The sequence below is a fragment of the Podarcis vaucheri genome (assembly GCF_965113315.1).
Source record: "Podarcis vaucheri genome assembly, chromosome: 4".
In the NCBI taxonomy this organism is placed as follows: domain Eukaryota; kingdom Metazoa; phylum Chordata; class Lepidosauria; order Squamata; family Lacertidae; genus Podarcis; species Podarcis vaucheri.
Genome location: NC_138762.1, coordinates 32,368,269 through 32,391,257, shown reverse-complemented (window position 1 = coordinate 32,391,257; position 22,989 = coordinate 32,368,269).

Genomic DNA, 22,989 nt, shown 5'->3' with positions numbered 1-22,989 from the left:
TGAAAGCATGCAGCAGGAGCCATGCTTCCTAGCCTCTTAGAAGTGCTTTTAGCTTTAAGTAAATTAAAGGAAATAAGCGAGTGGTGGGGAACCCTAATTAGACTAACTTGTAACTGCTTTTCCATCCATCTGGATTTTTATTTTTGGAACTACAACACCCATCATCCCTGATTACAGGCTCACAGCGGTCCATGGAGGCACAGGTCAATTCTGTATCCAGGGCAGCTGTCTACCAACTCCACCTGGTATGCAGGCTGAGACCCTACCTGCCCGCGGACTGCCTCACCAGAGTGGTGCATGCTCTAGTTATCTCCCGCTTGGACTACTGCAATGCGCTCTACGTGGGGCTACCTTTGAAGGTGACTCGGAAACGACAACTAATCCAGAATGCGGCAGCTAGACTGGTGACTGGGGGCGGCCGCCGAGACCACATAACACTGGTATTGAAAGACCTACATCGGCTCCCAGTACGTTTCCGAGCACAATTCAAAGTGCTGGTGTTGACCTTTAAAGCCCTAAACGGCCTCGGCCCAGTATACCTGAAGGAGCATCTCCACCCCCATCGTTCTGCCCAGACGCTGAGGTCCAGCGCTGAGGGCCTTCTGGCGGTTCCCTCATTGTGAGAAGCAAAGCTACAGAGAACCAGGCAGAGGGCCTTCTTGGTAGTGGCGCACGCCCTATGGAACGCCCTCCCATCAGATGTCAAAGCGATAAACAACTACCTGACATTCAGAAGACATCTTAAGGCAACCCTGTTCAGGGAAGTTTTTAATGTGTGATATTTTAGTGTTTTTTGGTTTCTATGGAAGCCGCCCAGAGCGGCTGGGGAAACCCAGCCAGATGGGCGGGGTACAAATAATAAATTATTATTATTATTATTATTATTATTATTGGCAACAGCTGCTCTAAACATCCCACCTCACCAAACATGCAGATTATTCAGGCACAGAAAATAAATATTAACTCATAATTCATATTGGTGTGAATTACAAAAGCATCGAAGTTTGTTATACGAAAGTGAGGGCTCCTTATACATTTAGGACAGCGTTTCTCAAACTTGGGTCCCTGCTGTAGATGGATTAGAACTCCTATTATCCCTGTCCCTGGTCCTTCTAGTGAAGGATGATGGGAGTTGCAGTCCAGCAACAGCTGGGAACCCAAGTTTAAGAAACACTGATTTAGGAGATATAAACATAATGGAACCAACTCATTTCCAGTAATCACCCTAAAAGTGGGTGCAGTGCTGTGATGTCACATTCATTATTCAACAAAAGTCAATCTGCTGGGCATTACTCTCTGAAAGGATTGGCCTTTTATGAAGCTGCACCCATGCAAAAGTATTTTTAAGCACCCACCACAAAGGGAATTTCAACTTTTAAAGAGTCCTAAGGATGCTCAGGTAAAACCTCAGTGCCTAGGACTTGCCAATCGTATGGTTGGCGGTTCGAATCCCCGCGGCGGGGTGAGCTCCTGTCCTTCGGTCCCGGCTCCTGCCCACTTAGCAGTTCGAAAGCACCCCTAAGTGCAAGTAGATAAATAGGTACCGCTTTATAGCGGGAAGGTAAACGGCGTTTCCGTGTGCTGCACTGGTGCTGGCTCGCCAGAGCAGCTTCGTCACGCTGGCCATGTGACCCGGAAGTGTCTTCGGACAGCGCTGGCTCCCGGCCTCTTAAGTGAGATGAGCGCACAACTCTAGAGTCGGACACGACTGACCCGTACGGGCAGGGGTACCTTTACCTTTACCTAAGGATGCTCAAAAGGAGACGTGGGTGGCACTGTGGGTTAAACCACTGTGCCGATTGGGATTGCTGATCGAAAGGTCAGCAGTTCAAATTCCCGCGACAGGGTGACCTCCTGTTGTTCGGTCCCTGCTCCTGCCAACCTAGCAGATCGAAAACACACCAGTGCAAGTAGATAAATGGTTTTGCCAGAAACACCTTAGTCATGCTGGTCACATGACCTGAAAAAACTGTCTGCAGAAGCAGACAAATGCCGGCTCCCTTGGCCTGTAAAGCGAGATGAGCGCCGCAACCCCAGAGTTGTTCACATCTGGGCTTAATTGTCAGGGGTCCCTTTACTTTTAAGGGTGCTCAAAAGACCATAATAATAATATATTATAATAATTTATTATTTATACCCCACCCATCTGGCTTGGTTTCCCCAGCCACTCTGGGTGGCTTCCAACAGAACACCGAAATACAATAACCTGTTAAACATTAAAAGCTTCCCTGAACAGGGCTGCTTCAGATATCTTCTAAAAGTCTGGTAGTTGTTTTTCTCTTTGACATCTGGTGGAACGGCGTTCCACAGGGCAGGTGCCACTACTGAGAAGGCCCTCTGCCTGGTTCCCTGTAACTTGGCTTCTCGCAGCGAGGGAACTGGCAGAAGGCCCTCGGAGTTGGACCAGAACGATGGGGGTGGAGATGATCCTTCAAACAGTTTGAACCAGTTCAAACAGGGATGTCTCCAGGTCTTTCGGAAGGGCTTTGACTTGTTATTTATGGAAATAGTGTCTATTTTACACATTGCACAGAGGCAAAGCCAGCAAAGCCAGGTTTTCCACTGAGTACATAGTAAATAGCAATTGCAACAAGCCCTGTGAAATGAAATTGCAAGGGAAGGGAGATTTCACTAAATATTCTCCAGAAGAATATCCTAACAGTCTATTAGGACTTGAAAAAGAACTGATTCAAAAAATGTATTTAGAATTCTGACAAACTTCAGTGAAGACTTACTTTTAAGTAAACATGCAAAGAATAGAGTTGCAAAACATTGGGAAATATTCAACTTAAGTCATACTTAATCAATGGTGGGCATCAAAGAATGCAGGATGCAGCTCTGAAGAAGGCATTTTTATGTGATAAATGAGCTCTCAATTCACTTAAAATTTCAAATTCTTTATACAATCAAAAGTTGAACACCTTAGTCTGAAGTGAGTTGAAAGTGATAGCATCTCCTGATTATGTTATTTACTCATAATATCAAATGATTAATGATTTTTAATTTACTATCTTTTAACTGATTAGCCAATTGATTTTAAATAAATGCATGCACTGAACAAAACTTATTGAAAGTGACTTTTTGAGGATCTAAACGGAAGGGAACAATTTCTCTTGAGTATGACATAATTTATAACTGAGTAACAAAAAGCAACCACTCACTAGAAAGAAGGTTTTCTTCTTCATCAGGTATGCAGATCATCCATTTCACTTTCAAATGGCTTAAAAAATGAACAAGGTCATCAGTACTGTGGATGATTGAGGTTGAAAAGGAATGCTGAGAGACATACTTTTACCAAGAATTGTCAATTCAAGTTGCCTGAGGCTGACTTTTTTTTAAAAGGAATAAAGCCAAAAATCAGTAAATCTGTCTGTTTCTGGCCCATTTCACTTTTGCTTGTTTTTATTCATAATAATAATTATGATCCACGCGTCAATTCAAGAGGTGCAGATTGCAAAGGTCATGCTTCAAGCATCCCTACTCTGACAGAGCAATTATTGGTGGATGGGAATATCCACTGTGGTGGCCATCACTCTGCCCATAGAGAGCTCCACCTTCACAGACCTACTGATGATGGTTCTTTTGATGGCAATAACTGGTAGGGCATTTTGTGGTCAGAGCAGGAGGATAGTAGAGGTAGTACAGTGGTACCTTGGTTTAAGAACAGCTCAGTTTATGAACAACTTGGAAAAAGAATGCTGCAAACCCAGAAGTAGGTGTTTTGGTTTGTGAATTTTGCCTTGGAAGCAGAACATGTTCCGCTTCCTGTCGAGTGTGTTCCATTTGTAAATTGAGTCCTCCACTGCTATGGTAAAGCACACCTTGCTTTAAGAACACTTTGGTCTAAGAACGGACTTCCAGAACGGATTAAGTTCGTAAAACAAGGTACCACTGTGCTGGATTTGCTGGCTTCGAAGGCCACTTCATTTGTTGGAAGAGACCAACGGCAGAGCCATTCCTGGAGATGGTGTTGCTAATTTTCCCCACTGGATTCAATGGGGGTGAATTGAAAAAGAAATGATTTGCACAGCAGGAAAGTAAGAGGTAAAAGGGCAAGTCCACCCTTTTGGTCCTCTTGCAATGGCATTGTGCACTAGAAGGGCTTTGGCAATGGCAGACAATCAGCTGCTTTGCATCACCCACACTGTACTTAAGTTGATTAATTCAATAAAGCTTGGAAAACAGTAATTTATCCTGGGAGAAATCATGTACACATCACTGGGGTTCTCTTTCTTCAATTAAGTTCCAAAGCAAAATATAGGGACCTGTAAAAACCCTCAAATAGCCAGTAACTATATGTAATAGCTATGTGTGGCCAGAACACCTTAGAATTTCTGGCAATAGTAAAAGGTATGTTGTCTACTCATGATGATAAGCCCATAAGATCCACCTTTGCAACTTTCTTGCTTATGCAAGTCCTGCACCACACACTCAAGACAGGTCAATATTTGAATAACATTTTATATCAGAGATAAGGAACTTGTGGCCCTCCAGATATTGTTGGACCACAGTTCCTATCACCCTTGTCCACTGGTCATTCTGGCTGGGGCTGATGGTAGCTGAAGTTCAACACTTGGAAAGACACAGATTCCCCATCACTTTTTAAAAACCTCTTTAACTTTTTAACTGTTTGATCCTGGATGCTGCTATACAACACTGTTGCTTCAAGTGAGAAGGGAATGCATATATTTTGTGCAAATCCATTGCAGTAAGATATAGATTGTCTGAACAGTAGGAGACCTCTAGAGAAGACCTACAGAACTTGTGACTCATCAAGCCACATGCAGCCCACCAGACATATACTATGATTTCCCTAGAGCTTGACAACAGCCATGGAAGGCAGTAAAAACAGGAAGATGATTGAGTCCCTGATGGACCACCATACATAGCTAGTTGGTTACACTGTGTATGCTAGATCACAAATTGTGCTGCCTACTGTAGATATGTCATATCAGTCTTGCAGGGGTGTTGGCAAAGCCGTTTGGTAAAACCCTTTCCCTTTCACCCTTGGCTTTCTGTCCCATTGATTTAGAAAGAAATGGCAATGGGGTAGTTGTGGATCGTCTCCCTCAAAAGGCTGACAAAGCAGCACATCTCTGTACAGGACAGGGCAGCACCTGGTACATAGTCAGTGATGTACAGAAAAGCCTAAATTTCTATCAGGCTCCCTTTTCACTCTTCCCTACTCCTGTCCTCGTTCTCTCTCTTGCATGCACACACTCTTTTTTGGATGTTGCCATGGAAACTACATCTGGTTTCCATTCTCTCCACTGCTGTCATGTCCTCGCTCAGGAGCAGGAGAGACATTGATCAGTGATGCAATGAGACAGCTCCTTGAGAGCAAGGGAGGCCTGCAGCTTGGTGCGCTCTCTCCAGGGCACCCAAACGCAAGCCACTTTCTGAATAGCGAAGAGATGGGTCAATATGACCATACTTCAGGTCTTGTTTAATTAAAAGGAGGAGCCGCATGCTTTCCCTGAGCACCTTAAGTACCATGTCCAATTTGTGCCAAGGCTCAGTGCTAGAGGTGAGCATTGTGCTATGTAAATATTGATGCTCCTCTGTGCACACACAGAGTGCCTTTCTTCTGTCCTCCACACACTCGTGGAAGAAGCATGCTATGAAGGAGCAAGCACCTACGATTTTTTGTACTCTGCTTCTCCACAGTGTCCAGGTGTTCACCTTGCTTTCCTGGCTCCTGGAACAACCAAGGTCAAAACTGTAGGATATGTCCAGCTTCATATAAACAACATGCTTAACTCTGATAAATACATGAAGGGGTTAAGACCATAGAGTAAGCTGTCCTGCCAGGCTTAGCTAGGTCACACACGCTCACCTTGGGAGCAAGGGATACAAAACTCTTTGTTTCCCCATTTTCCTCCATTATTTTTCCACCATGTGATCCCTTTCCAGTAAGGATGTCTGAGCTAGATGCTCCAAGCTTAGACCATGTGGCTTTAACAAGCCACCTTTATGTTTCTATACAAATAATTTAGAAACTTTTACCATTTTTGAAACACAGTTGCACTGCCTGTCTTTTCTTGCTACTGTATGGAGAATCTATTCATTTGACTTTTGAGGAGTTTGTAAGTAAACCATTTTTTAAAATATGCTTTTTATTAGTTTTCTTACTTAACAAACACACACAAGAAATTAACAGAAATGATAAAATAATAAATAATAACAACAACAATAATAATAATAATAATAATAATAAACATCCATCCATAAATCCATACGTTCTTACAAAATAACTTATGCCACCATGTTCTTAATTCCCAATTCCTTATCTTCCCCAATAGACTTCCATCTTCCTCAAAGCAGGTCTGTCTTATCTGTTTAATAAACTGCTTCTTTAACCATTTTGCCATTTATTCTGTTATCTGAATACTATATTAGTGGTTTGTGAAAATTAATCAAAGCATGTCCAGGTTTTAACTTGAGGACACTGTGTTTTTTTTTTTTTTTTTAAAAATGTTCTTTACAAATTTCCCACTCCTTTTGAACTTTTGGTTTGCCTGTCTCCTAATTGTTTCCATCATTTTTGCCAGTTCGAGATATTCAAATAATTTACCCTACCATTCCTCTTTTGTTGGTACTAATTCATCTTCACCAGGCTATAGAAATTCATTCTCTCCTTTTCGAGATGTGCACATGTTTATTGTATGGCTGGAGCTGGCTCTGAGTCATGTTCTGCTGCTTGTTTCTGCGCATCTTCAAAAATCCATCCCAGTCCTATCAGATGAAGGCTTTCAAAATCATATAAACAGAAGTCTTATGATTACCACGGTGTTATGAAGTGCTTATAAAGCACTAAATCACTTATTCATCTTCTCACGGCAACCTTGTCATTGGTGACATTTTACAGTAAAGGAACTGAGGCAGAGAGAAAACTACTTCCCTAGGAAGGCTTTTCATTAGGTTTATGGCTGCGCTGACATTTGAAGTCGCATATCACAGGTTCAAAAACCAACACACCATGGGAGTGCACCGTTCTTCTGGCATAAACATCCAGTCTTTGCTATCATCTGTCCATGCTACAGTGTTTTTCCCTTCTGACTTTTTCTGTCTGTTTGTTATTGCTTCCAGAGGGCGGGAAATGCCTAATTCACCCCCCCCCCCCGCCGGCCGCCAGTATAGAGATGGCCTGAGGGACACAGCATTGTATAGGAAAGTCTGTTCTCTGTAGAGACACTATTGATTAACGGAGCAAAGAGGAGGGGAAGGCGACAGAGTTATTCCCACAGACAAAGAAGTGACAATGGCCATTGAGAAATTCACAAAATACAGTCAAAGGCTGCACTCAGAGGGGCCAATTCATTCTTTAGTGTGCCGTCACTAAAGTCAACAGAGACATATAAGAGATGGATATAATTTCAGAGTATATTGTTGAAAGAGCTGCAGAGAGTCAGGGCCCCCTTCACGTTACATTTTGTAGTCAAAAGGCAGAATATAAAATACTTGTACACGGTGTCAATGGAGTGGCCCACTACATATGAGACAGTTCTGTGTGACTGATGCACAAATAGCCCCATGTACATCTAAGCCAGTGTTTTGCTCTGCTTTGCTTAACTGGGAGTATAATACAAATCTATGACTTCTCAATGTGTATAGATCTGTAAATCTGCACACAGGGTGGTATAAACCATTTTACATAGGTTTTATTTCCTATGTCTCTTTAAGGTAATATGAAGAAGTCCTGCTCTGAGCTGAAGTGAGACCTCTCTGAAGCAGTCAGAACTGGAGTGGGTACCTTTGAAGATCCCCAGTTCAAATGTTGAAGAAGAAAAAAGAGAGAGAGCATAAGGCAGCATTTTTGCAAAAACGAAACATTTAAATCAATGCTTGACATATAAGGAAAACACCAGGATGAGGAGAGCTCCGTTGTGATTGACAGGTGTAGCTTTCAATCAGATGGAATAGTTTAGCAGAGCTTTTGGATCTCACTACTTTAGGGAAGGGATGTTGATGTATCATCACCTGGGTTCTTGTCTGTTATGTGTTCTTTGCTAGTTCTACTAGTGATACTTGCTTGGAAGCAGCTGGACGTTCTAGTCCTTCTGCCTCTGCATTATATTTCTAGACACCTGCTTCTGTCAAATCAAGTTTGCACTTAATTTCTGTGGCTTTTGGTGCTGATTGACCAGCATGCAAGCCTGGAGCTTCATCCTTTAGAACTTTTCCAAGTTACTTTCCTAGAGGCACCTCTATTACTTTCCAAGTTACTTTCCTAGAGGCACCTCTATGCATTTTCATAATAAGATTGTTGTCAACAAAATCACAGGAAGGAAAGTAAATCCCTTTCAGCTCTCCCCTCTCAATCAGATTTAAAAGTATCTAGCACAAAAACACCCGGGTCTATTTGTCTGAAATATGGCAGTTTTTGTACCTGAGAAAACCTCTCTCATATCTGCAATTTTTGCCCCCAAAATGTTGAAATTAAGTCATTACTCTCTTTTTTTACCCATCCCAAACCGTAAAGGTCCACATTGTGAGAAATTTACCACAGTTATCTTGCCAAAATTGGATAGGCTTCATCCCCTCATAAGGGTCTCCCATTCATCCAATTCTGGCAAAAACAACAAAAAGTTTTAGACATTCCCCTTTTATAAAAGCAAAGATTAAGGGTTCCCAGAACACACAGAAATGGGACATAGTTATTTGTCTGTATTTTGGTGGGCTATATCCACTCTGGAAGGGCTACTATGTCAGCTTAATGGTGTAACGTTGGAAAATGTCAATCATTTTCTACCTGGGCAGTTATCTTTCCACAAGGGTCAACAATGATGCTGAAATCCAGCATCGTTTGAGCTCTGCAAGCACAGCTTTCTCCCAGTTGAAGTGCAGAGTGTTTGAGGACATTCATAGGGAAAACAAAATACTTGCTTACAAAGCTATCATACTACCAACTTTACTGTACACTTGTGAAACATGGACGACTTATAAACACCATCTCCAACTCCTTGAAAGATTCCATCAATGGTGTCTATGAAAAAATTCACAGAACGGGGAGGCAGAGAGGAAAGAGAAGAACTGAATTCTCCATCCACAGCAACTCTACAATTGCTGGGCATTGTCTGGGGCAACATGGACTGAGAGCAGAAAATGATTTCTGTTTATTCAGAGATTGTAGGTATTTCTGAATAACAAAAAAATCTGCTAGCCAATATGTTGGGTCAAGGGCTACAGCTTAGTGGCAGAGCCCATGTTCTGCACTGAACACTGAGTTCAATTCCACAGCATCTCTTAGTAGGGGCGGGAGAGACCCCTATCCACATCCCCAAAGAGCTCCTGTCAATGAGTGCTGGTGACACTGGGCTAGATAGACCCATGGCCTGACAGCTTCTTATGCTCAACTATGCTTTTCAGGAACTATGTTCTTCCACATCAGTCATGTTGGTCACGCTTCTTTCTCCGATGGAATAATCTTTCTCACCAGAACTGGCAGATATCAAGAGCTAACAAAATGACTTGAGAGACGATTTCTTCCATCATTTCGGCATGCGCTGGCTTGAGCAGTCAACTTCATTCCTTGGCAGTAATACCTCTCCTTCCTTTTGAATTAGTAATTGTGAAGGGCACATGGGGGCGGGGGGGGGGGTTAGAGCCATCCTGCTAACATGCAAAATGAGACACTTCTAGTCCTTCTGCCCTACAAATCGCACACACTTGCAGGTATGGCTATCACTGCCCTCTAGTGGATTGTAGTCCATCTGCTGCTCCACAGGTGCTGGTGGATCTCAGATGCATGAACGGAACACAGGGAGGAAAGAAAAAGGTCGAGTGCCCTTTGCAGCACAGCAGCCAAGAGCCTGTACGACAGCCCACCTAGCGGGTTCTTCCTTTCTGTGTTTAACTGTCACAGCTAATAGAGCAGGAGTAACTGAACAGAATCCCACTAGAGACAGTTAATCATTTGGCAGAAGCTGGTAGGAGCAGGTGGAGGGAAACGGTTGCAAAGCCACACAGTTGCAGGTTGCACAGTCTAAGAATATCCAGGTTAAACACTTTGCCGAACTGCAAATACATCACGCTGCATATTTACAAGGGGGAGAATGGTGTTTCCTCGATCTGTAATGTGCCATCCACAATGCAAGTGAGAAAGTAGATCTAAACATGTTTGTCAATCACAGTAGTCATACATGAAGTAGGGCCATGATTTTAGATTTGTATATGGCTGCTTGTAAAGCAGTGATGTAGTGTGGAGTGGGGGCATAGCCCAAGGCACTTTTTTTTAGGGGTCATAACCAGGCTCCCTTATCGGGTGAAGGCACCTGGGCCCAAACATCAGGGCTGTCAGCCCCCCCCCCCTGGCCATAGATAAGCAGGACAAAGCAAAAAGAGTCACTTACCATTTAAAGAGTCCTTAATGATCACAGCAATAGAACAAAGCAGCCATTCTCAGAATGAAGGCGTTCCCAATTAAGGATTCCACCCACTTCCCCCCTAGTCACTTCCATCTTGCAACTTGATCTCACAACCACCCTAATTTTTGTGTAGCCACCATATCTACTCTATGTGACCTTGGACACTTTCCAGCATGGCAGAGTCTGTTAGCTCTCTCTCTTCCAGTTCTTCTTCACTTTGCTGTTCACCCCCAGTTCGTCCCAACTTTTGTCTTCAGAACTATGCCCCTCTGCAAACCACTGTTCCAAATCTATACTGCTCCACCGCTCCTGGGCAGCTTCAGGATCCTGGTCAGGAGCAGGGAGAAGGGGAGTCTCCCACTATTCCTCATCAGAGCAGTACTCCTCAGCCTGGTCTCTGACATCGGCTGGGGTGCTGACGACAGCAAATCCTTCTCCTTTAGGGCTTCCCCTGGGCCAGTTGAGAGGGAGCAGGAGGGTGAAAGCCACCAGCTGGCCACAGCTCCACTGCCAGGTCAAGTCTGACCCGGGGGCAGAAGTAGCGGAAAGGAGGAGAGGTGGCAGCGGCACCCCTCTTCTCTGCTGGAATCTGGCACATGAGAGAGCTGCAGAGGCGGCTTCCTCACATAGCAGCTCAACACTGCCAGCCAGCCATAGCTACACTCCTGAGTCAGGCCTGAGCCAGGGACAAAAGCGGCAGGCTCCAGTGTTGTTTTATTGATTATAGTTTTGATATTATGTATTGTAATTGTTTAGTGGATTTCTGTTTAACTTTTATATGTTGATATTATTATTTTATACTATTCTAATGATTGTTGAATGTTTTTTGATGTAGGTTGCCTATTTTAAAGTTATGTTTTATTATCACATTTGTGTATTGCATTAGTTATCAGATGTACATTTTTGTTTCTTCAGCTTGTAAACCACCATGAGTATTTTAAGATAGAAGACGGTATACAAATTAAAAATGATGATGATGATGTGGGTGGAGCCTCCCGGAGGTGCACCCCACCCCCGACACACTCTGCCAACCCCCCAGCACATGCGCCTGTCCTGGGCGGCGACAGGAGATGCAGCACCCCTGCTATAAAGAGATCTCAGCATAACAGTTCCTTTCAGAGTTGGGGCAGCTGCACAACAGGTGTCCAAACTGCTCTGCACATGAGCTCCTCTTGTTCTGGCTTTCAGCTCCCCTTACGAACAATGGTGCACAGCATACAGTTGTTGCAGGGGTGGGGGAAGGACAATACGAAACCAACCTATGAGCCACCTTCCTTTCTGAGGGGACAGTGGTGGGCAGAGCCAAAGGGAAAAAGTGGGAGGGGGGCAACCAATATAAATGTGACCTTTGTGTGGCAAGCAAGTGCAGTTGCACACACACTCCTCTCTGTCCTCCATCAAAGCAAGCAATAATCATTGTCAAGGACACATGCTAACCAGGCAAAAACCACTACAGGAGAATGTAAAGCAAGGTCAGAGACAGGTATGGCTGCAGGGAAAGAGGATGTGGCTGGGGAAAGAATCCCAATGACTGAATGGAGAAACTCAGCAGTGGTCAATGGGGTGGTACAGGCAGGCAGGAGTTGCTCATCTGCCTTCTCAGTACCAGGGATCTCTGCTGGTTCCTGAGATGGGAAGTAGTGAGGTGCAGGGAGCTCAATGTGGTGCAGGCACAGTAGTAGGAGCTTCAGATTGCACCTCCATACTGCACTGAACTCTCCTTGCCTCATTTCTCACCCTCTTTTGTCAGGAACCATCAGCAGTGGTCTTGAAAGGGCAGGTGAGCAACCTTTCTCAGCCTGCAAGGCCCCAATGACCACTTCCGGAGAGACTTGGAAACATTTGGCCCAGGGATCTGAGGTTCCCCACTATATAAGGCATCACTTATTTTCTAGGTACAGTAATACCTCGGTTTACAGACACTTCAGGTTGTGTTTTTTTCAGGTTACGGAAGCGCTAAAACCCAGAAGTACTGAAACAGGTTACTTCCGGGTTTTGGCGGTCGCGCATGCGCAGAAGCACCGAATCACAACCCACGCATGTGCAGATGCACCACTGCAGGTTGTGAATGCAGTGGGTTGCAAATGTGCATCCCGCACAGATCGCGTTCGCAACCCGAGCGTCCACTGTACATCCTTTATTTCAGAGCATCAAAGTCTAAGTGCCCTGTTTCAAGACCTCATGGCCCCATCAGATTCTGTAACAAATACGCTGTAGCTTCATATTGACTCATGTTTTTGATATTTTGTATCATGTATATTATTATTTTATTCATTTATGCACCACCTTTTTCCCTGATGGGACTCAAGGTGGCATCAGTATGAAATGAGCCACCACTGAACCCAAAATGGTTCACTAAAAGGAAGTACAATAATGCATAGATTCTTCTTTTCCCTTGGAACCAGAGGCCATCTAAAATCTAACACGTCATATGAGGTAGTCCATCTTTCTGGGCATTGCCAGATAGGGCTGCGGGAGACCTCTGCCTGAAACCCTGCAGAGTCACTGCCCATCAGCGTCAACTATGCTGAATTAGCTGTTCATATGAACACCAATCTGCAGCACCATGTTGTTTTAAAAGGAAGCTTTTCACAGCTGAGAGTTTAGCCAGAATTTAGTGCATGCCTTGCAGCATCCTAAGACATGCTCCACTTACTATATGTGAGCACACAGTCAGAGCCTACAAAGCTGGAGAGGTTTCAGTCATTTAATATGGTAAGCGCTTGAAACATTGTGGGCCAGGTGGGTATCAGTCACCAGCTGGAAGCCATTTTAAAGCCCTACATAACTTGGGATCAGGATGCCTGAAAATACAATCATACATAGAGGGAGAGGGAGAGGGAGAAGGAGAGGGAGAGAACGAGAACGAGAACGAGAACGAGAACGAGAACGAGAACGCAAGCTAAGGTCTTCTGATGTCAGGGCATTTTCCCTGTTTATCTGCAATTCAGCTGGTAGGCAACATAGACTTGCTGGATGAGTTGCATTATGATGGTCTTTCCCCCATCAAATTCATTCCATTGTTTTGTTACAGAAGAGATTGGCAAAGAGAATTCTGTTTTGGAAGGAATTTGATACTACTGGCTTAAAAAAAAAAAAGCAGGGAGCAGGGTTAGATATGGGTATTCCTGTGGCTGCAGAATCTTTCACTGTTTATTTCTATAGTAAAGCTATGTGTATTTTATTTTATTTTATTATTTTATTTTATTTTAGTGTTGCATTCTAATAGTTTTTTTTAAAATCTGCTATGAGTCACTTGAGGGCCCTATCTGAGCCACTGATTGGTCCTAAAAAAGAAGAAGAATTCCTTACTACATAAAATTTCCAGCAGCACCTCATGTATGTTTGTAACGTTCCCTATGATCAATGGACAACTAGTCCTTCTTTGGCATCACAGACTCTTTCCTTGTATTTCAGCTTTCCCCTGGGACTCCTTTATGCCCCAGGATGCTGTTTTCCCTTGCCCTACATTGGCACGAGGGACAAAAGGTCCACGCCATTCATCCATAGCTACAAAAGGAAATTTCCATAAGCAGCTGATGTTGCCCTATAGAGGTGAGCAGCTAAGGGAAAGCGGCTTGCGCAAGCCCCGAGAAACCTGTATTCAGACAATAAATCAAGAGCACTTAAGTTGGCATGAAACCACCTTGGGCTCTTGCAGCAGGCTGGCAGAAAGCACGCACACAAAGTCAAAAAAGAAACTATAAATAAAGCCTTGTGTGATGTGGGAAGAGAAAAAGTAACCCACTCCCACCACTGAGCTAAAGATGTAATGATCAAAGAGATAGCTCAACTGAATCTTCACAACTTGCTTTGGCATACAGGAACATAGAGAGCTGCCATATGTCAGGTCAGAATGCCTGTCCATCTTGCCTACTCTGCCTGGAAGTGGCTTTTCAGGTTTTCAGGCAAAGGTCTCGCTCCTACAGCAGGGAGTGATGGCCACCAGCTTGGATGGTTTGAAAACAGAATGAGACAAATGAATGAAGGACAAAGCTATCAATGACTACTAGCATGAATACTACCAATGACTGACTATGATGATTAGCATAAGAATAATCAGTGCTTTTCTTCTAGGAAAAAAGGTGCTGCTATTCACCATGAAGTCGTTACACTTTTAACCAGTGCTTTTCTTCTAGAAAAAGGTACCAGTGCTGCATACCCCTGAGTACCTCCAGAAAAAGCATTGCTAATAATATTAATACCCCACCCATCTGGGTGGGTTTTCCCAGCCACCCTGGGTGACTTCCAGCACATAAAAAACATAGTAAAACATCAAACATTAAAAACTTCTGGGTACAGGGCTGCCTTCAGATGCTTTCTAAAAGTTGTGACAACTAGCATTGGGAATCACAGGTAAGCAGAGTTTTGATGCTCACATGTCCTGCTTTACACTTTCTGTGTAAAGTCTGGGTGTGAGAACAGAATGTTGGACAGGATTGGCCATTGTCCTGATTCAGCAGGATTTCCTTATGTCTTTCCCATAATCAGCCACCAAATCCTTTTACCTAGAGATGCCCAGGACTGAATCTGATTCCTTCTGCCTGTGCCACACTGAGCTAAAGTTCCTTCTCCATAATTTCAATTAAAGGGCATTCATCAAACCTATACAGTGGACGCTCGGGTTGCGAACGTGATCTGTGCGGAAGGCACGTTCACAACTCTTCACAGCATTTGCAACTCGCAGCGCACATGCGTGGGTCGCAATTCAGTGCTTCTGCGCATGCACAAGTGCCGAAACCCAGAAGTAACCTGTTCCGGTACTTCCAGGTTTGGCGCAGTGCACAACCCGAAAACACACAACCTGAAGCGTCTGTAACCCAAGGTATGACTGGATTGATACATTTACGGTGTGCTCACATTACTACTTTAGAGTGCAATGAAGCTGATTGGGGCTGATGAGAGTTAGAGTAGAACAGCATCTGGAGGACCATAGGCTCCACATCCCCCTTGACTCTTGCAGAGTTTGCTCTAACACAACCACAGGTGGAATAGCAAATGTGGGGAGTGCTGTTGCACTCAGATTCTGCTTGTGGAATGCCCATAGGCATCTGGTTGGACCCTGTAAGGACAGGATGCTGAACGACAAGAACAGGATCCTGGGACAGATGGACCTTCATACAGCACATCTCTATTTCTGTTTTTTGCCTTTGCTAGTAACACATCAGCATGCCTCATTTCTCAGTGCCCACGGATACAGTATTAATAATACCTATTAAGGCAGTGTTTCCCAACCTTTTTTGGGCAAAGGCACACTTGTTTCATGAAAAAAATCTCGAGGCACACCACCATTAGAAAATGTTTAAAAAATTAACTCTGTGCCTATATTGACTATATATAAAGTAACTCTCTTTAATAGGAATCAAATAAACACAAAGAAAGTATTTTATAATTACTTTATTATGAAATAGTAAGTTGCAGAATTTATTCAGCACGCAGAAAATGGCCTTTTGGGGGGGTGAATGTGGATGAAGCAGGAAGAGAACTTAAAAAAAAGGCATGCATGAAATCTAGCCCCAAACACACACACACACACTTTCCCCAAAGTGGTTGATGACGCAGGATATTTCCACATGCTTCTAAAATGCACATTAAATAAAACGAGAGAGAGAAGTGCACGCATTCACCTGCCAGCCTCGGAGCTGTGGAATGCAGCGACATGAAGCAATCTGTGTCCTTCCAGGCGCCAGCTCAGACCTGCTGTGCTGTTTCGTTCCCCCGGCGTCGCTGCCTTCATCCAGCCGGATGGCTCTCCTGCCCAAGGGACGTGTCAGCAGCCACCCGGCGTGGGGTAGAGGCAGGACGGCCCCACTTCCTGCTGCCCACAAGGCTTTGGGGTGAGAAACGCGGAGGGGCAGGAGAGTGGAGGTTGCCTTAATTGGAAAAAGCAGGGAGGTAGGCTGGTGTGCCGTGGGAGGGAGGCGGGCGAGTCAGGCGGCGAGAGGCGGGGCGGCGGCGGCGAGCACACGCGGGGCGGCGAGTGAGCTCCCTCCCACATCCCATCGCTGCTCGCTTCGGCCGGCCTACTGGAGGAAGGCGCGAAAACCTCGCGCATGCACAGGCCTTCCGCCTGCGACAGCCCAGTAGGCCGGCCAAAGCGAGCGGCGATGGGATGTGGGAGGGAGCTCGCTCGCCGCTCCGCGCGTGCTCGCCGCCGCCGCCCCGCCTCCCTCCCACGGCACACCAGTCAATGTCTCGCAGCACACTAGTGTGCCGCGGAACACCGGTTGGGAAACACTGTATTAAGGTATCGCCATTGCTCTATTCATCTCTTTTTTCCAGTCCTCAAGTTGTTGGTTTTTATTGTGCTGGCCACTTTCAGATCCTGGGACTTGAAGAAGCACAAGCAAACAGAGAGTGCTGATGAGGTTTTGCATAGCTCTGTTGCCACAATCTTTCACCAGGCTGGAGCCACTGCCTACCATATGAAGGAGCCAGTGCCATAAAGCTTTAGATGTTTCTATGATCCGGTTTCAGATTTATTGAGAGCTACAATATCTCTCTACTGGCACCAAGCTCTGGGCTTTGCTACCTATGAGCATGTTGAGTGGGGCACAAAATTTTTTATAGGAGCTGTTATTACGATGTTAGTAGGGCCCTTGTATTTCACACAAAACTCTTCCGTAGCTGTACTTCAAAAAATTATGTCCGCAGTAAATAAATATGGGACAAAATTCTCTGGGTACAGCTGGATGCAGCTATCACACTTAAAATAATGCTTACCTACGTATCTCCTTGGTTCAAAATGGTTGATTGTCCGTAGCCTGCCCGTTAATGTGATTATGGTCACTTCCAAGGCATGAATGCTATGCGGCTTACCTTGCCTGAGTCCCTGTGTCCGTTTTGCTCTGTGTCTTCATTTCCCCCCGTTATAACATCAATACTTCTAAAGAACAGTTCTGTAAGATCAGGTATATTCAGTGCTTCAGATCATTCCCTTTCTTTTGACCTGACTCCTCTGTATAAGGATAGGTGTTTGTTCTTTTAACCTTATCCTTATTTGCCTGTGGAAAGGTGACATATCAGAGCCCTGGCAACCATTGCGCTATTGTGTTCTCTCCAGCGCTTTCTTTTTGGTTTAACGTCAAGTGTTTTCTAAGCCTCATTTCTTCTCCCTTCAGTCAGGTGATCTCCTGCCCTGTGACACTGAACCTCCACCTGGCTGAATGGAGAGACAGCTTCATTAAGTCTTCCAGAAAAGTCGTGCATGAAATCTAAATCAGGATTCAGAAGCTGGGCAGGAGGAGACAGAGAGAGGGCTTCAAGAAGACACCAGAGGCAAGTTTAACAGGTACTGGTGGTGGAGAAAGAGCAACATTGAGGCTGCAAGTCTAACCATACTTACCTGGGAGTAAGCCCCATTGAATTCAATGGGATCTACTTCTCAGTAAACATGCTTAGGATCATTGATTGAGGTTCTGATATAGCCATAGGCTGTGAGCTGAAGTGAAAAAGAGAAATGCACATCCAGAAAAGGAAGAAAAGTTCTGCATGGCTCTCTCTCTCTCTCTCTCTCTCTCTCTCTCTCTCTCTCTCACACACACACACACACACACACAGAGAGAGAGAGAGAGAGAGAGATGCATAGAGACAGGGCAAACCTGTTGATTTTGGTTTCTCATTTTCTCAATTGTAAGCTCAGTTATCTACAGTTCTACATCAGTTTGCAAAGTTTTTTTTTCTTATTTGCACTTTCCTAATGCAAATTTTACCTAATATATACATTTATGCATGCACTTTTGCCTGGTATAATGTATTTTTACACAATTCCACTATTAATGTTTGATTCTATTTTTAATATTCTTTTGGGATCTGCCCAGAGTGGCTGGGGAAACCCAGCCAGATGGGCGGGGTATAAATAATAAATTATTATTATTATATATGCATTTTAATGCACACTTTGCTCTAGTATGTGCATTTTTCTAAAGATTACTTGGCAGGAGAAATACATTACAACTCAGAGAACTGCAAATTTAGGAGGATGGCTGAGTTTTGGTCAAATGTGAATTGAACTGAGTTTCTCCCTCTTCCATGGGAGTCAAATGTGAATTGAACTGAGTTTCTCCCTCATCCATGGGAGTTCTGGGTTCCAGAAGTGTGTCCTAAGCAAAAGTAGGAGCATTTGAGGCACAGCATATCTTGGCTAGTCTCAGAAAAACAATCATACAATAAGCACTTGGTTGTTGTAATGCTGTGATCTAGAGACACCTGTGCAACATGTCATATCTTTGTTCCTTTAGCTGCCTCTGATGTTTTACAAGCCCTGACAATATTATACTAGCAACACATCTTTCAACTCAGCCCTGGCGGAACCAATTCGCCCCATCCCCACAGAGTCCTACAACTTCCTCAGATCAACTTCACCTTCAGTCTACAGCTTGTGTACTTGGAAATTATTACCCCTAGACAAACATTGAGAATGGTTCGGAGAGAGTCCTCGCTGATCAGAAGGACACATCAAGCCTTCGCAAGGGCACACAAGGGAGCCCTTGAGCTGTTTTTAAAGGCCTTTTCAGACGATAAGTTTATAGTGCAACAAATGCACAGTTGTTGCTCATTTTTGGTGTGGGATCACGCAGGCATCATTCTCCAAGGAGACCTACAGTACTTCAATACTTCAAATGCAGCACACACACACACACACACACACACACAACTGCAGACACCTCCAAGGTAGGGTGCATGACATCACGATTGTTGAGGTTTAGCTTCTTCCACCCCAGTGTCCTCTCCCTGATGTGACTCTAATGCTACACCCAGTCTGCAAGCACAGAAGATGTGATCTGCTAGTCATGGGCTAAATATGAATGATCTGTTTTCCATTTTATTGCTTTCTATCTGTCTGCCTCATAGAAAACAGAATGCCAAATCAATGTTTCCATCAAGGAGGAGCCAGACTCATCAAAATGATCAATTGACTAACAAGCTGCTTCTATCAATGCCCAAGTGGCTTTCCAAGATACGACCACATCAAAATGTTCCCATGCTCTATGTTTAGCGTCTTAGCACCAGATAACATCTTTAGCAGAAGCTTGCTAAAACTGTAGGCCCAACTTGTTGGAGTATGTGTATGTGTGCCCATATTACGCCTTTTCCTTTGAGTTGACTCTTGATGTGAAATGTAGGACAACCCCAAAGAGATCTGCATTAAATTACTCTTATTGTATATTAATTTTTTTGTTCTACCCTTCATCCAAAGATCACAGTGTAGTTTACAGTATAAAAACACAAATGCGTAACATAAATACTTAGTGATTCCCTTTTCCTGTTGGATTCTGCACATTGTGCATGATCCCTCTGTGGCTCTTGGCTGTTTCATTCTACATGGGGACAATATAAGCGCCTTCCTTCTTAAGAATGCCATAAGAATAAGAATGCCAAGGAAGGAAGGAAGGAAGGAAGGAAGGAAGGAAGGAAGGAAGGAAAGAAAGAAAGAAAGAAAGAAAGAAAGAAAGAAAGAAAGAAAGAAAGAAAGAAAGAATCTACTAGTTTAAGGATGAAGAGAAAGAAGTATCTGAAACATGAGAGCAGTTTTCTGTGCTCCAAGCATGATGAACAACAGCTGGGAGGGAAGAGTGCAGCCTGATCATTTGAAAGCCCTTTTAATCAGGCCTTCCTGAAGATCACAGAGTCATCATCTAGTGGTGAGGGATTGCCTGGGACTCAGTGATAGATGCATTTGCAAATATTGCTGTGGAATAATTTCCCTCCTTTGTTGGAGCACTCCAAACAAATTAGATTCCATCTAATCATATCTCCTGTCTGCATACGAGGAACGATGGGCCCGTCAGCACAAATACATTTTGGGGAATGGGCTGGAGAGGGGAGGAAGTCAAGGCAATCCTACTTGGGAAGAAGGTGGAATGCTTTTATACAAATGGCTTGGCAGAAGCCAGGGTAGCTGAAGAAACCCAGTCAGATGGGCAGGGTATAAATAAATCATCATCATCATCACCACAGGGGAGAGGAATGGATATAGCATTTATCAGCCTTACACAAAAGAGAGGGAGGGAGAGAGGGAGGGAAGGAAGGAAGGAAGGAAGGAAGGAAGGAAGGAAGGAAGGAAGGAAGGAAGAAAGAAAGAAAGAAAGAAAGAAAGAAAGAATTCTAAAATGGGTGGGATAAGTTGTCCAAAAAAGGATGAATCTGGTGAGAGCACAGATGTAATATATACACATTTAATTCAAGATTTAGGGGAAGAGGCCCAGTGATATAATGGATCATGTTTGGTTTACAAGCTGCATCTCTTGCATTGCCTGTTGAGATTAATTCATCTGAGCCGACTTTGGTTTCCCCACTGAGGTCACAGCTGACTTGACATATTGGAATTTTCCCACCCCTCCACTCCTTCCCATGTCCCTTAAGAGATTAATGGAACCAGATGAAGAAAAACTATTCCCCAGAGAATCCATCACAGGTATTAAATGGAATGCTTCTCTACCTTGAAGATCCTGTGCAGAACATTTAGCTAAAGTGTTTGTAGCCATACAACAAAACTGGATACATTTAATAAGACAGCTAAGCTCTTCCCATTCCTAGTAAGCCCGTAGCATATTAGTTTAAGACTTTCCTGTATTTGGGGCCCAAGGTAAATCATTCATGTAGAATCACTTGGGTTTGTTGAACTTTGTGTAGAACTTTGTCTTAGAACTATAACAAAGGGATTTGCAGACTTATCTGATCTTAGAATCCCTTGCCCTCCTGAGTTACCTGACTTTTTTGTCCCTCTAAAGGACAAAGTACAGACTTCAAAGAATGTAGTTCCAGCTATAAAAGAAAGAAGAAGGCAGATTTCAAGAAGATGGTAATGATGGTGGCAATGACGTGTGTAGTGCAGACTTATAGGAATATTCAACTGTAGTCTAAGCATTTTTGCAAAGTAAAAAGTGCTGTACCAACTGACTCTGACCTCCTGCAGTTTTGGATTCTGAACAAAGAGGGGGTGGATATATATATTAAAATGAAATTGCATGGTGTGAAAGATGATGAACGAAGATGGTGATTCATGCTTTGGAAGCATCCAAGCAAGATGACTGCAATGCATGAGGTATCTGGCTACCCGTAAAAATCTTTGGAACCTTGAGTAAGTTCAGAAGTGAACACAGCAGCAATAGTGCCACCAGGTCAGGACTTTAGGTGCAGAAGTCCAGGACTCCCAAAGTGGAACCCCAAATGCAGCAACTACATTTAGACATGAATAATAGATGTGGTCATTTAAAGAAGGATGGGGCAGATATAAGATCATTAAGTCCAGAAACTAAAATTTCCAAATAACATTACTGCATAGCCTGAGTTATTTACTGGGGCCAGCTGTGATTGACATATCCTTCATGTTTTGAAAATTTTCCACTGGCTTTCTGAAACTCTGCTGGTTTTGACCTATAAACTTCTAAGTAGCCGGAGACTGCGATATCGAATGAACTTTTTATATTAAGATGATCTGTGAAGGATTTGCTCCAGGTTTTCCCATCTTCAGTGGTTAAGTGGGCAACTACCACAGAAAAAGCCTTTTGGACCCAGCACCTTTATTATGCAATGCTCCCCCGGATATATAATTATTAATTAATGAAATAATTTTGTTTACCAAGGTGGTTTACTCCATAATATTCAAGATAAAAACACAAAATACAAAACAAGAATGAAACAAAAACCCCTCTCCCCCACCCCCTCACACAAACACATTTAAAAGGGATGTATAGGATGTTAATCACCCCAAAGCCTGCATGCATATATACAAAATCTATTCACATTTTTCAGAATCTCTCTTTGTTATGTGCCATTAAATAGCATATCTAGTGAAACAGACCCTTAGCTTCAAGGCTGATTCAACTGTATCTTTCTGTCCCATTTGTGAGTTAGCTCACAACCTGCAGACAGATTCAGAGACCCCACAAAAGGCTTTAAGTCTTTGCAAGATCATCCAGTGGTGATGGCGGCAGGTAGCTAAGTCAGAAAAAACATTTCTCCCCAGGCAGGATGGTGAAGCAGGCATGTACTGTGAATAATAATCTCCACCAGGAACAACATTTCAGCCTCCCAGGCCCTGAAAAACTTGCCAAAGAAAGAGTGCCTTGCGGCACATTTCCTGAAAAGTCAATAGGAAGAGGCTTGTATTCGTGAGCTGAGATCAGAATACTTTGCTCAGATTCATGAGTAGATGCAAGATCAGGTCCTTCTAATGTTCAAGTGACAAAAAGTATAACAACATGCTGCTGCACTTGAATGAATGTAGGAGACATGGCTTAATCTTCAATAGGAGCTAGACTATCACAGTGAAAAAGATAGCAAACACTGAAAGGAGCTTGCACTACACAACTGAGATCCCTAACCATTGCTTCAAGGAGAAACTGAGACCCCTGAACCCCACTCTAGGTAGCACAGTTGTACCATCCATTCAGCTAACTGGGGATCAGTGGGCTGAAAATTCCCAAGCTTTTCTTACCAAATGAACAGTACAATTCAACACGTTTGCTCAGCAGGAAACTACATTGAGTTTGATGAGACATACTCTCAGGTAAGCATACATAGGATCACAGCCTAAGTGAATCTTTACTTCTGTATGGTACCATTGATTATATCAATTAGAGTAGAAATGGGACAAATGATGTATGATAAAAAGTAC